Below are 13,545 nucleotides of genomic sequence, written 5' to 3'. Positions count from 1 at the left end.
AAAAACAAAAAGAAGAAGAAGAAGAAGAAGAAGAAGAAGAAGAAGAAGAAGAAGAAGAAGAAGAAGAAGAAGAAGAAGAAGAAGAAGAAGAAGAAGAAGAAGAAGAAGGCAGGAAGTTATGGATGAAAGCAAGTTCTTGAGTCAGACCCTGAAACAATCAGAAACTCTGGGTGTTTCCATCAGCTATCTTGGAATATCCAACCCCAAGGTGATGTTTCAGACTGTTTTGGTCATGTAACAATAGGATCCTGGGAGTGAATACAGATTTACTTGTAGCTAACCACAAAATAAGAACTAGAAACACAATTCTAACTGAAAAGGAAGAATAATTTCTATCCCACCACAAAATTAAAGCAAAAATTTTCTTGCTCTCACGTATGCATTTATTTATTCACTTATTTTCTTATAGAACCATTCAAAACTTATGCCTTAGAAAATTTAGGTGTTTGTTAGTATAGTGCTTGATAAACAAAACATATTCTCTTTTTAATTTAATAATGAACTATGGATACTGATATTCTACACATATTGGTTAAAATTTAGAAATTTAGCAATTTTAGAAATTTAATAAATCACAAAGAAAAATTGTCTTTAAATATTCTTTTTTTCATTTTTCTTTGGTAATTTCTTTTTTAACCTCACCACTTCATTAACTGTCTGTATGCATTAAGAACACAGCTCTTAGTCATTGATTTTAAATATTATCCCCTCCCATTTTTGATCATTTAAAATTTTGACCTTCAATTTATGTAATCTGATATATCATTCATATATTTTCTTATTTTTCAAAGCTTTATAATTGGAATAGTACTGCAATTTTTGACATACAATATTTACCCATCAGCATCATGAAATATTGGCAAATTCATGTTTATATTTGACTTTCTTATTTTATGTATCATTTTCCAACTTCAGCATGCATGAAAACTCAATGATTTGGTGCAACAGGAAGACTCTGGGGCTGCATCCACATCTTCTGATGTAGTAGGATACAGAGAGAAAGTCTTAAGTTCCTGGTAAGTCCTCAGATTGGGTAGACACTGTGGGTACATGACCATGCTACGACTATCGGCAGGCCTGAACACCTGTCAGCAGACCAGAAGTCTTCAAGTGAAAACAGGAGTTTCATACACATTAACTTATAGTGATTGAGCTATAAGAAGCAAATGGATGAGATAAAAATAATTTCAGAATGGTGTAAAAAAAAGTTGGGCTCATAGTACTTTTTTAAGATGTGAATATGAATTTCTCTGAGACACAATAAGCTATGTCAAAATGTAAAGGCATATATCTATAGTAAAATCCCATTAATAATAATTAGCTTACAAAATTTCACTTGCATAAGGAATAAATATTTCTTTATATTTTATGCTAATTGCCTTTCTTTATCCACGTTCATTTTTACCAATAGGAGAAATTTATAAGGGAAACATCCATATAGAGCAATTGAACAAATGAGACATACTATCTAAGGAAAAGTTTACTGAATTTAATTATTTTCTTCAGTAAAATAATAAAACCTATTTCATCTCTTTGCCAAAAAAACAAAATTATAAACCAAAGATGAGGTGGGTCTAACCTGAGTATTTTATTTTACTTAATAGAATATTTAGTAGTATGCATATCATAAATACTCAAAAATATTCAGGACCTGCTTTTAAACTACATCAATGATGAGATAACTTTTAAATCACACAAGACAGTCAAGTGTTACTGGGTTTTCTCTGAGAAAGATGACATACGAGTTCGCTTAAGAGATAAGTATAGGAAGAACATGTTGTCATGGTATAATTGAACACTATCATCCCATTTATATGGCAGGGAAGACACAGAAAACAGATAGATATCCAAAGAAAACTGAACAAAGCCACAAACACTAATCCTGTAGAGCTATTTCCTTCTCTTATAGCAAATGTTTTAATGTAACTTTGAGCACTCAATGCCCACCTATACTGTACTCTGAGCAGAAAACTCTTACCAACTTCATTAAGACCTAAGTGTGAGATAAATAAAGTAACGGAACTTAATCTGACTTCCACAAAACAAAGTAATTCAAAATGTCCCTGTTTATACTGAAATTCCTTTAAAGAGTTATAGCCTAGAAGCCAGTAAAAACATATCATACAAGCTTGTCCTCTACAGACATTTAGAGATTTATAACTAAGCTCTAGTGATACTTTGATCTGGGTAAAGATAAACCACTGGAACATTAACCATTACAACCTACATAAATCTCAACCTTAAATTTCACATTTATTTATCCACCGAAAATGCTTCAAAATTATGATGAGCTAAAATTTATTCAAATTCTCAATTACATTACAGAAATAACAAAATATGTACAAGCCCATATATATATGGGCCTATAATAGGTGTGATTCCCTACATAGTGTTTTAATCTGACCCGTAGAGTAGATACAGCAGTGTTATTATTATCCTAAAATAAATATATTCTATAATATGTATTGATATAAAACAATATACATCTATAAATCAAGTATGGCTTTAGTGAAACTGCAGTGCATTTCTTTTGTATAAATAATTTTTTGCTTTTAAAAATCTCTATTTCAAAAGTACCTTCCTAGATGATGCATAACTCATTTTATAAATTTACATGTAGAAAGATTGGAAACAAGAAGAAAATATGACATTTTATACACCTAACACAGCCAGCATACTTAGTTGTTTTTCCTATGGCCCAGGGAGTTGTTTTGTAGTCCATACAGTCCTGAAATATGAAGTGATATTTCCTGCCCATGTCTCATAAAGTCATCCACTCAACACTCCTAGCACACCTAGACTCTTGATGGCTGACTCTGGGAAGAAAGCAGAGTCTTTCCTAGGAAGGTTCTGACTTGTATCACCTCTGCAAGTCCTAGGGAAGCTGAGGGTGGGTGTTTAGGACTCCTTGGCCATATGATGTCCCATAAAGAACAGAAGTTTTTTTATAATAAAATATCAATAACTAAAAAGCACTGGAACACATTTGTGGAAGCTTAATTGGCATGCAGGTGCAATTAAGATGATTCAGGAAGTATAAACCAGAAGCCATATGGTCCTTTGTTCCTCAACAGTGCAAGCAGGAATGTCAGCACTGGATCTGAGTACAGCACTATTGAAAAAAATGCTTTGCTCAGTCATCCTGAGTGTGACTTTGAAAACCAGTTTAGAAAATGAAGTGATTCCAACATATCCAAATGTGTGATATTTGAAATACATCCAATGAGGCAAGTCAATCTCAGCATCCCCATGGTGACACAAGAGGGCCTTCTGCACAGGATAAGCCAATGCTCCCTCAGTCAGAGTTTGGCTATCTTTCAAATCTAAAAGTTCCAGACAAGCGACGGTCAATGCAAAAACAATTGATGCATCAATACATGGCCAAAACCAGCAGTTAGCTATCTTTGACTTCATCTTTCCCAAGAACATACAGAAAGAATAACAGATAAAAGTCAATCCTGAAAACATCCCAATCCAAGCTCACAAAGGGCATAACTAGGGTTGATTATAGCTTTATGTCAATGTTTCCTTGCAGTGTTAAAGAAAAAGAAAGCTGCCTTGCCTGGGGATGACCTAGAGTGAAAAAACCAAGTCAGTCCCAGTGAAATGAAGGCACAAAGTGTGTAGGAATTCCTGCCATCAACAGTGCAGTAGACATATTCAGGAAAGAAAAGGAATGGGATAGGTTTTAAACACTTTTCGAACTGGAATGTATCATGATACACATAAATAGAAGTTTGACTTCAAATGTTCCTGGCACTTAATTGCAAATGGCTTTAGCTAAGAATGAACTCTGGGCAGTGCAGTGTGAATGCATGATTTAAGATACGGGTATGGAAGGCTAAGATAACAATTCTGGCTGAAACATGATGCTGAGCTGGTATTGGAAGTGTTCCAAGCCTCCATCAGTCAGTGTGGTAAAATACTTTGTTGAATGGCCTGAAGACAGTTTTGTCTGTCAGGAGCATCTGGGTTTCTTATTCGGAGGTTTGACTTGGCAGCGTGACATTGTGGAAACTCACTGCTGCACCATAAGGATAGTCAGGACATTGATATATGACAGTGTGTATAACTGAAGGCGGTGTTAGTTTTATTTGTGGTCTCTTAATGTCTACTTTTTCCTTTCTTAATCAAGTCCAATCAACTAACTTTGATACACATCTCCTCGTAAAATAATCCCCGTGAGGGCATTAAAGTTACACTGCAGCAAAGTCTCCCCAACCCCCTTCCTCTTTCTACTGTGACAATCCTTACTGAGGCTCAGTGAGCCTTAGTGACAAAAAAAAATTAGAAGGAAGAGAAAGGAGGGAGGAAATGGGGAAGAAAGAGGGAGGAGGTAGGAACAGAGAGGAGGAGAGAAAGATGGATCATGATGTGATCGCACTATTTGTTCAAGAATATATTTTCTAAGATAAAAAGATTTAGTACCGGGATTCTGCCACCAGATCTAGTAGAATGGCTTGATTCTTTTATTCTCCAGACTCTTAAAACCAGATATGAAAAATGCTTTGATGGGGAAAGCCTTGTTAACCAATAATCTTTAAGAGGTGGTTCTTACTTAAGGTGTGGCTTTGCTGGGACTCAGGTAAAAAGTTGTAGACCTCTCTCTGCGCCTTTTCCCACAGGACATTGCTGTGCTTGGATTTCTCATTTCCTGTTTCATGAGTTTTCCCTTTATAATAAATAAAATATAATTGTTTTATCCTTAGCTAGCCTGGTTATTTCAACAATGCTTTTATAAAATAATTTACTTTATAATTTTCCTCTTACCAACTCTGCAATTTTCTTTTGCATTGTTGATGTTTTAATAACTGACCTTAATAGACCACTGAGGATAATGGTCCTCTGTGACAAAAATTTACTTAGGCAAAGATCTCTGGACTCATATGAAGTATTCTTATAAAACATAAATATGAGTATTTTAGTTACTTTACTTAGGTTATTGTGAAGAGAAAATATCCAAATTAATTTTCCAAGAAGCTTATAATATCTAAGTAGCACCCACAAGCCACATACCAAGATCTTAAGACATCATGTAGTATTCATTTGCAGTCTACAGTGTGTCCAGGCCACAGTGATTTCCAGAAGCCAGGAATGTTCAGAGAGTGGGTACTGAAAAGCTCTTACACACTGTAGAAATTTATCCTCTTTTCCCTGAGTTACAGACTCTTTGGTGGAGAACTTCTCAGTCAAAATCTGTGTAAAAAACACTGTCAAGACTTTCCTGCTAGAGTCCTAAGTATGCTAGAGTGTACTACTATAGCACACTAACATACATGGATAGTCAGACTAGCATTCGAGTGTAGACAAGTGAGTGCACAGGGCACTGTTCTTGGTTACTTCTTTGATGGCATTGTCTTGGTTTTTTATTCCATTTTTTCGTTTTGTTTTCTTCCTTAAACAAAGAATAGCACTAGCACTTTTTTGTTTTTTTTTTTAACTGCACATTGCAATTTCCATAGCCATAGAATTTGTTAAATAGTTTAGTTACTTAAAAGTATCTTCAAATTACTTAGTTGTTATCATGATGATATCATTCTTACTGCTTTTACTAAAAATGCTTAATAACTAACAGACTTTATTTTACAAAATTACCCTTGTCACCATCTTCCTATTGCTTTTCTTTTTTCTGTTACCCTCCTTTCCTCCATTATCCTCCTCTCCTGTGCTCCCATTTTGTGTATGAAGAACTTTCTTAGATGTAGGGATTATTGACAGATACTTTAAAAAAAGAAACACTAAGCATATTCACACCTAAGGGATCATGTGTCTGGATACATCTCTCTCCATTATGCCTGCTAGCCAAAAGTAGACTTGATTATTGAAGCCAAGAAATACACTTGTGGTAAGACTATGCCAGATTCTAGACATGGTGGAGACTGCTGGAGAACACAATGCCCTTGGAACAGCCAAGAAAAAAAAAAGTCAGACTTACCACTTAGAAACTGTGTAGCAAAAAAATATCCATTTTTCTCTCTTAATCTAAGTTTTTTTTATCTACAAAACGGAAATAATAGGGACTACCCATAGAATTTTATCATGGGTTAAATGAGAATAAACACAAAGAGCTTGAACAATGTGAAGTGTATTTTCTTTTCCGTATATTGTTTCATTTTAGCCATGATATACAGTATGTATTTTGTAATAGAATTTCACATGACTGGGAACCACAGGAGCAGCCTTCCACGGTGCTGCAAATAACCAAGACAGAGAACTGCAGCTGAATACAGAGGAGTGATATAAGCATGCTGGGAAGTCATATACAACATGAGGACACAAGCTACAAAACATAAAAAAGCTTTGCATATGTTGGTCACACCACGGAAGGTCATAAGCAGAGCTCATATTTGGTGGAGACAGGCAAATGCTCAGCTCCATCATTAACTGACTACATAAACTTAAACACAGTATATAAAGTCCCAGGGCTCCATATTCTTCTGTAAGTCATCTGAAATGAGAGTGGCAAACCCCATCAGGAAAGTACGCACTTTTAATCTCAGCACCCAGAAAGCAGAGATGGGTGAAGCTCTGTGCGTTTGAGCCCAGCTTGGACTGCACAGTAAGTTTTAGGACAGCCAGTGTTGCAGAGTGAGACTCTGTCTCAAAAACAAAACAAAACAAAAATACAGAATGACAAGTTCCCACCAACTGTGATAGTTGGACATTATCCATAAATGAACAGTGTCTAAAACACAGAAAGCAAACTGTAGGCATTATCAAACACGTAGACTAGCTACTCACTAGTCCATATTATAAAAAATTTTCATGGGGTTGTAAAGACGCCTTAACTTGTAAGACATGAAAGAAAACCCTTTCCTTTCACAAGTTGATTTTGGCCAGTGTTTATCACTAGAAGAAAAAGAAAACTAAAATCCTTGCTGACTGAAAACACTACAGTAGACTAGTCTTAGACTGGAAAAGTAGATCATTAAAGGTGGGAGAAGAACACTTTCAGGTAGAGAACATATGTTCATAAAGTATAAATGCATTGATAGATATTTTATACCCATACATAAAACTGCAAAGGGAAGCAAAAGTCAAGACCACTACAAAAGAATTAAGTTTGAGGTCACTCCTTGAAAATTCTTCATTTAAAAAATAAAGTTATAAGTATAATGACATTAATAAACTTTTATATATTTAATTTGCAGAAAAATGTAATATGGCTAAGATTTTCACATTTTATCTCTAAGCTCTGTTCTAGAACTGTATAGGAATACCAGTTGCTATGGCCTATGTTATGTTTGAATCTGTAATGCCCTACATAGACACATGGCTGGAAGGCTTGATCCAGAACCAGAGTACTGTTTTGGAAGTAGAGCCTGACTGGAGAGAATAGAATGTTTGGAATGGGTTCCCTGATGCATGCCATTCCTGTACATTTTCAACCTAATGCTCCAATCCCTGCCCAACATTATGTGATGCAATTACTTGACTATACTCTCTCATCAGCATGAGGTCTTGCCCAAGCATTTAGAATCAAACAATTGTGGACTGAAGGTACGAAAACTGAGCAAAGTAAACCCTTCTTCTCTTAAATCACTTTTGTTAAAAAAATCAAAAAGCCTGTCAGATATAAAAAATTAATACCAGAGAAATGTTGCTGTCAATACACCTAAAAATGTTGGTCTTGGGACTCTATAATTGGTTTCATGGTAGAAATTTGGAAGAGTTTGAAAGTGGAGGCTAGTGGAACCCTGAAACATTGTACATAATGCTTCTGGTACAAACTCAGAACACAAGAGACATGTTTTTCATATCCTTGTGGCCACAAAAGATGAGCTTGTTAAAAGAGACAGCCAAAAAAAAAAAATCATGCTGTTAAAGAGTCTCACACCACTATAGAGAATTCAAACACTGTCCTGGGGCAATGGAAAACAGGCTGTGATCATTTCAGAAGTTTGTCAGAAACCATCCATCCCAGGTTCTGGGGCAAACAATTGTAAACTCATTGAAAAAGCTTCCCCTTGAGAAGAGAGCCATTCGTGTGTGTTGTTCCCACATGGCTGTCTAAACACCTGTTTCCCAAGGCTCATACCCTGGGGCATTAGAAGCCAACATAATCAGGGTTCGTGGATGCCCAGTTAGTAATCAAATCTTGGTACCATCAGTGGTGTTCTGGACATAAAAACAGAGAATTCAAAAGACACAGGGTCATAGAAGCTCTGGCTTTAATTTTTAAAGGGCAAACAGGCCAGGCAGCATGTACCAGAAGTGGTTTCCCTATAAGGAACCACTGAGAGAGCAATGCATATAGTTATGAGACGGAAGCTTAATGGAAACTCCAAAATGTTGGAAATGCCAAGAACATGGAATTTTATCAGGACAGCTACAGACAATAGTACAGCCTACCCAGGAAGAAGCCATGTAGAATACAAATACTATAGCAGAGAAAGAGCCACACAAGCCCACTGGAACTCACATGATGTGCAAGTGGTACAGAGCCACAGGCTTTAATGTTTTCCATTTGGAGTTTGGTCTAATCATTCCTTTTGGGACCTGGAATAAGTGCTATGTGCTAGTACTTAATGGAAATACAGTATTTTCTTCTGTATTTTTCACAGACTCACAAAGAAGAGATTGCCTTGACTCTCAATAGACTTTGAATTTGAAATTTCAACCATTAAAGTCAGAGTTAAGACTGAGGATTCTGGAAACTAAAATAAATGCTTACATTATGAAATGGCCTTGACTCTTTGATATGATTTAAATATGCAATGTCCCCCATCAGCTCATGATTCGGTCCTCATGTGCAGGGCTATTTTGGAAGGTGGCTGGACCTTCCTGAGTATGAAGGTGTCTTGAGGAAGAGCCTTATTGGTAATTATTCCCAGTTGGTTCCTGTCTAACTCTGACCTCTTGGCTGACATAAAGATTGTTTTCACTGATATATTCTCACTACTGTGATGGCAGAGTGAATAGGACCAAGCAACGATTGGACTCAACCCTTCTGACATAGCTCAGAAAGTAACCCCTCCCAATAAAGTTGTCTATGCCACAGCAGTGGGAAAGTTAACTAATGCACCAGTAACATTCAGAGTTCCTATTAGAATACAGTGGCTATGCTTTCTTTAAAATAACATCATTCAGACTGATCTATCAAACTCTGTTTCTCAAAAGGTATTGACAGGCCACCCCTTGGATGTTTTTATAACTCATATTAGGTTTGCACATTTCATACACTTTGATATTCCTAACCAAGAAACAACAATTAACCTCTCTACAATAAAGAAATTTTTCATCATCCAAAGAACAAATAATATATATTGAACAGTGTAAAAATTCTTTGTATTTCACATCCACTCAAATTCCATTAACATGCCAAGCCGTGGTTTCATTTTACAATGACCATTTGAGGTGAACGTGCTGTTCAGAAAGTTATGTGTTCACATAAACACATAACTATTTGAACGAATAACTCTGTCAAGGCTGTAACATACAAAAGCATTAACTGTATCTCTCATTATTCATCATTTATGCCCTGGCAATGCTTAAGCATGCATGGGCAGTCCGTTTATGGCAGTTCTTCAGTTGTTCCTATCCTGGGCAGTCCTAGGTGCTTGTGTTATTGTCAGACCCAAGGTTCCACAGTCTGTCTTTACGCTGTCTATCAAGCACTTTATGGGGCCATTCTCATCACCTTATCCTGTGCACTCCTCCAAGCAGTGCTATCTTCAGGTGTCTATCATAACATGGCCAAAGTATCTCAAGTGTTGTTGCTCTATCCTGTAGTTTACTTTTTATATATGGAGATGTTTCTTAATGTCATTGCTGCACAGCCTACCTCTTCATGTGATGCCTAGAATAATCCTGAGACATGCCATCTCAAACTCATTCAGCCGCTGTTCTAAGGAACATTTTATTGTACAGGTTTGGAATTGTAAAGAAGACAACTCAAGACAAGTGTCTTATATACTTGTAATTTTGTTGTTGTTGTTAATGTCTCTTGCTGAACCAAACCTTTCCTAGTGCCTAGAATGCAGGCCTCGCTATCCCTCTCTGGCTCTTGATGACTGAAATAGTTCCCTCCTTTGAACTGAAGTTTTCTACCAGATACACAAAGTTAACTGTTTGCTTGAGGCTCTGACTCTTTATTACAGTGTTAAAACCCTTGTGCTCCCCTTCCCCTGTGTTGTATCTCAGTCTTCTAGATGTTTACTTTCATACCAACTTTTTCATTTACTTTCAACACTCTATTTTCCATGGCCTGAAGCTCATTTGGACTTTCTTCACAGTAGAAAATCACATTAATATGAATTAAAGAGAAAACCTCCATGGAAAAATGCATTAGTAAGAAGAAAATATTTGACAATTTAATGAACAAGTTTCAACACATTTATTCTCAAAACTCCAAAACATTTTCTATAGAAATTAAAAGATATAAATCACTGGAATATGTCCCATGACTACTGATTAGATGACAATGTTGTTTAATGACAAAGCGTCCCAAATAAATCTTGATCTTCAATATCCTGTGTCGAAATCTCAGCTGGCTTTATTTTGTAGAAATTGACAGACTGACCCTCAATTTAACATAACTGGAACCATAGCAGCCAATAAAATTTGGAATAGAAAACAAAGTTGAACAACACATTCTCTCCAGTTTCAAAACATATTATAAAAGCATAGTAATCAAGACAGTATGGTAATGGCATCAGAATAAATATTTAAGTCAGGGGGACAAGATAGTTTAGATTAAACCCTCACCCTTTCTTTAGGTGATTTGCAACATGAGGGTGATAAGAAATTTCAGTGAAGAACTTAAACTCATTTCAACAAGTAAGTTATAGAATAATAGGATAATCACATATAGAATAATGAAGTCGAGACTCTCTTTTGCATGATGCACAGAAACTAATTCAGAATAGTCCATAAACTATAAATGAGTTCCAAAACAATATCAAATTAAATGGAAACTGTAGCTTCATAAATCAAACAAAAAAATCACAAGCAACCTAATATCATTAGTGACACTCATCCAAACTTTAATATTGGACTACAAAGGCAGCCTTCGGTGAGGCATAAAATGTATGTGTACTGTACAACTGATACTGTGTTTATTTCCCAAAATGTGGGAAATCTTTCCTATCACTAAGAAGAAAACAGGCCCATTTTTGTAATATCCAAAGAAAGAATCTGACTATGCCAAGAAGATGCTTAAATAGCTACAATACATAATTGGTGATAGGGAAATGAAAATCAGAACCGAAGGTGCATGTGATGCCACACAACTTTGATCCCAGCACTCAAGAGGACGAAGCAGGAGGAATGCCACAGGTTTGAGGCAAGTCTGGGCTACTTCTTGAGTTCCAGGGATTTAGTTAGATACCATGAGGCACTGTTTCAAAACCAAACAAAACTAAACTACACTCAGAAAGTACAGTGCGCTATCACTTCCTATCCACTGGGATAGTTGCAATGAAAAAGCATGATAATAAGACAGGTTTCCCAGCTGTGGGGAACCGAAAATCCTCACCAGTGTCATTGTGTGGTCCAAGCATGTGGGAAAATGCTTTGATAGATCTCTAAAATGTCATACACACACTCTTTCAACAGGTTAATTTGCCACTATATTTCCTGTATATCCATGAAAAAATAACAACAAGCATTCACATGAAAAGTTTCTTAAGGAGGTTCATAGTTGTATTATTGACAATAGCCCAGTTGGAAATAAGAGAAATGTCTCTCAATGAATGAATAAAAAAATAAATGTGGTCTACTGAGACACTGTTTGGCAATGCCAAGAATAATGTATTTAAATTTGCTCCAGTATATAGGAATCTTTAATTAAACTAAGTGAAATAAAATGGTCATAGAAAATTACAAATATTAGAATTTTACACAAATGAATATCCAGGGTCAGAAAATCAATAATGACAAAAAGTGGACGATTGGGTTCTATAGCAAGTAGAAGTTACAACTTGTTGTTTTCAGGTATTATATTTCCTTGAGGTGATGAATATTCTAAAAATTTTACTATGTGTTGCATAATTCTATTAGTATATTAAAACCTACTAAATTATATAAAGGGTTGAATTATGAGTATAAGAAACATTAAAAATAACTCCTTAACAATGCTTGCTAGTGTGTGCACTTTCCTCTTGTCTAGAGATGTAGTCAGCACCTATCTTATTATTATCTTCCCTTGTTGATGACAATTAATCAAGTTCAATGTCACAAAAACCAGACTTTCCACTAAAATGTCCCATGTGAGCCATGTGGTTAAGGGTACCGAATTCAGCTACAGTATGAGGAATTAAAAATAAAAAATGGCATGTATTTGCTGAAAAATAATTCCTTTGTTTTTCTATAATTACACCTAAGGCATATGTTAGTGGTTTATATCTTAGAGACAAAAGTAAATTAAAAATTCTTTGAAGTTTTTTAAGTTCTACAGAAAAGTTAAACAATGATTAAATAAGTAAATGAATAGTTCTTTTGAATTCATTGTCTGAGAAGAGGAGGAGGGTCTGAAAGGCACAGGTAGTTACTGCTACCACAGACTCAGCATTCAAACATGGCAGTATTTAGTGCAAAGTTCCAAAGTTCTCCACTTACAGATCACTGAATTACTGACAAATGATGTCATGATTCTGATGAACTTGTAATACAGGACCAACAAAGTGAGACCCAATTAGGAAGTGGAAGATAGGAAAACACACCAATGTATGGCATTGTAGTGGGGCAATGTTGTATAATTCTGGTGATCAAACCGAAGGTCTTATGCATGTTCCACAATCATACTGCCACCAAGCTACATGTTATCTTTACCACATGTGTTTCTACCACAGATTATTTTTTACACTGGTAATGTAACACATTCACTCATTCCATACAAGGACGATTATGTTCCAGGTCTTAGGAAATCAATGGCATGCAGGAGAGACAGAGATGGGTTCTTGATGCTGATGGTCTATGCTCTTTGCAATGCACATCGATGGGCAGCTGACAGTGCTGACTTTTCCTTTGAATACTGAAATGTAGAAATTTGAAACCCATAAACCTAATCAAAAATTAAATGACTGATTGCATCTTTTGAATTTATTAAACCCAATAGAATATGCAGGTTCTTTTAGCAATTTATTTAGTAAGTGTGAACATTTAAAATAAGTTTTACATTTTGTTATCTCTGCCTTTCTGTTGTCTATGCTAGTTGAAGCACGGTATCAAGCACCCTAGCCTGGTCTGGAACTCATTATGCCACTCATGATGCTCTTGGCTTCCTCACTACACTATCTCCACTTCTGAAGTGGATAAGCTCCACTTCTAGGATAACAGGCTTGCACCTTCATGCCTAGGTCTGTCCTAATTCTTCAAATCAAAAGTATGTTGGCAGACACAACATACCCAAATTTAGGAGACACAATGAAAGCAGTGTTAAGAGGAAAGTTAATAGCATTAAATCCCTATATAAATAAGCTAGGAAAAAACACACTAGTGAATTAACAGAACATTTGAAAACTTTAGAACAAAAAAAAGCAAACTCACTTAAGAGAACTAGATGGTGGGAAATAATCAAATTGAGAGCTGAAATCAACAAAATAG

General features: G+C 35.8%; 1 protein-coding gene across 3 annotated transcripts in view; it reads right to left on the bottom strand.

The window, feature by feature from the left end:
* Ccser1 (coiled-coil serine rich protein 1) overlaps positions 1 to 13,545 on the bottom strand; it is a 1,153,064-nt gene that overhangs the window by 1,041,757 nt on the left and 97,762 nt on the right. The gene's annotated exons all lie outside the window — the stretch shown is intronic.

This window comes from Alexandromys fortis, unplaced genomic scaffold (genome assembly GCF_014885135.2).
Source record: "Alexandromys fortis isolate MF-2015 unplaced genomic scaffold, M_Fortis_MF-2015_v1.1 scaffold_117, whole genome shotgun sequence".
Taxonomy (NCBI): Eukaryota; Metazoa; Chordata; class Mammalia; order Rodentia; family Cricetidae; genus Alexandromys; species Alexandromys fortis.
This window is presented reverse-complemented; position numbering and strand designations above follow the sequence as displayed.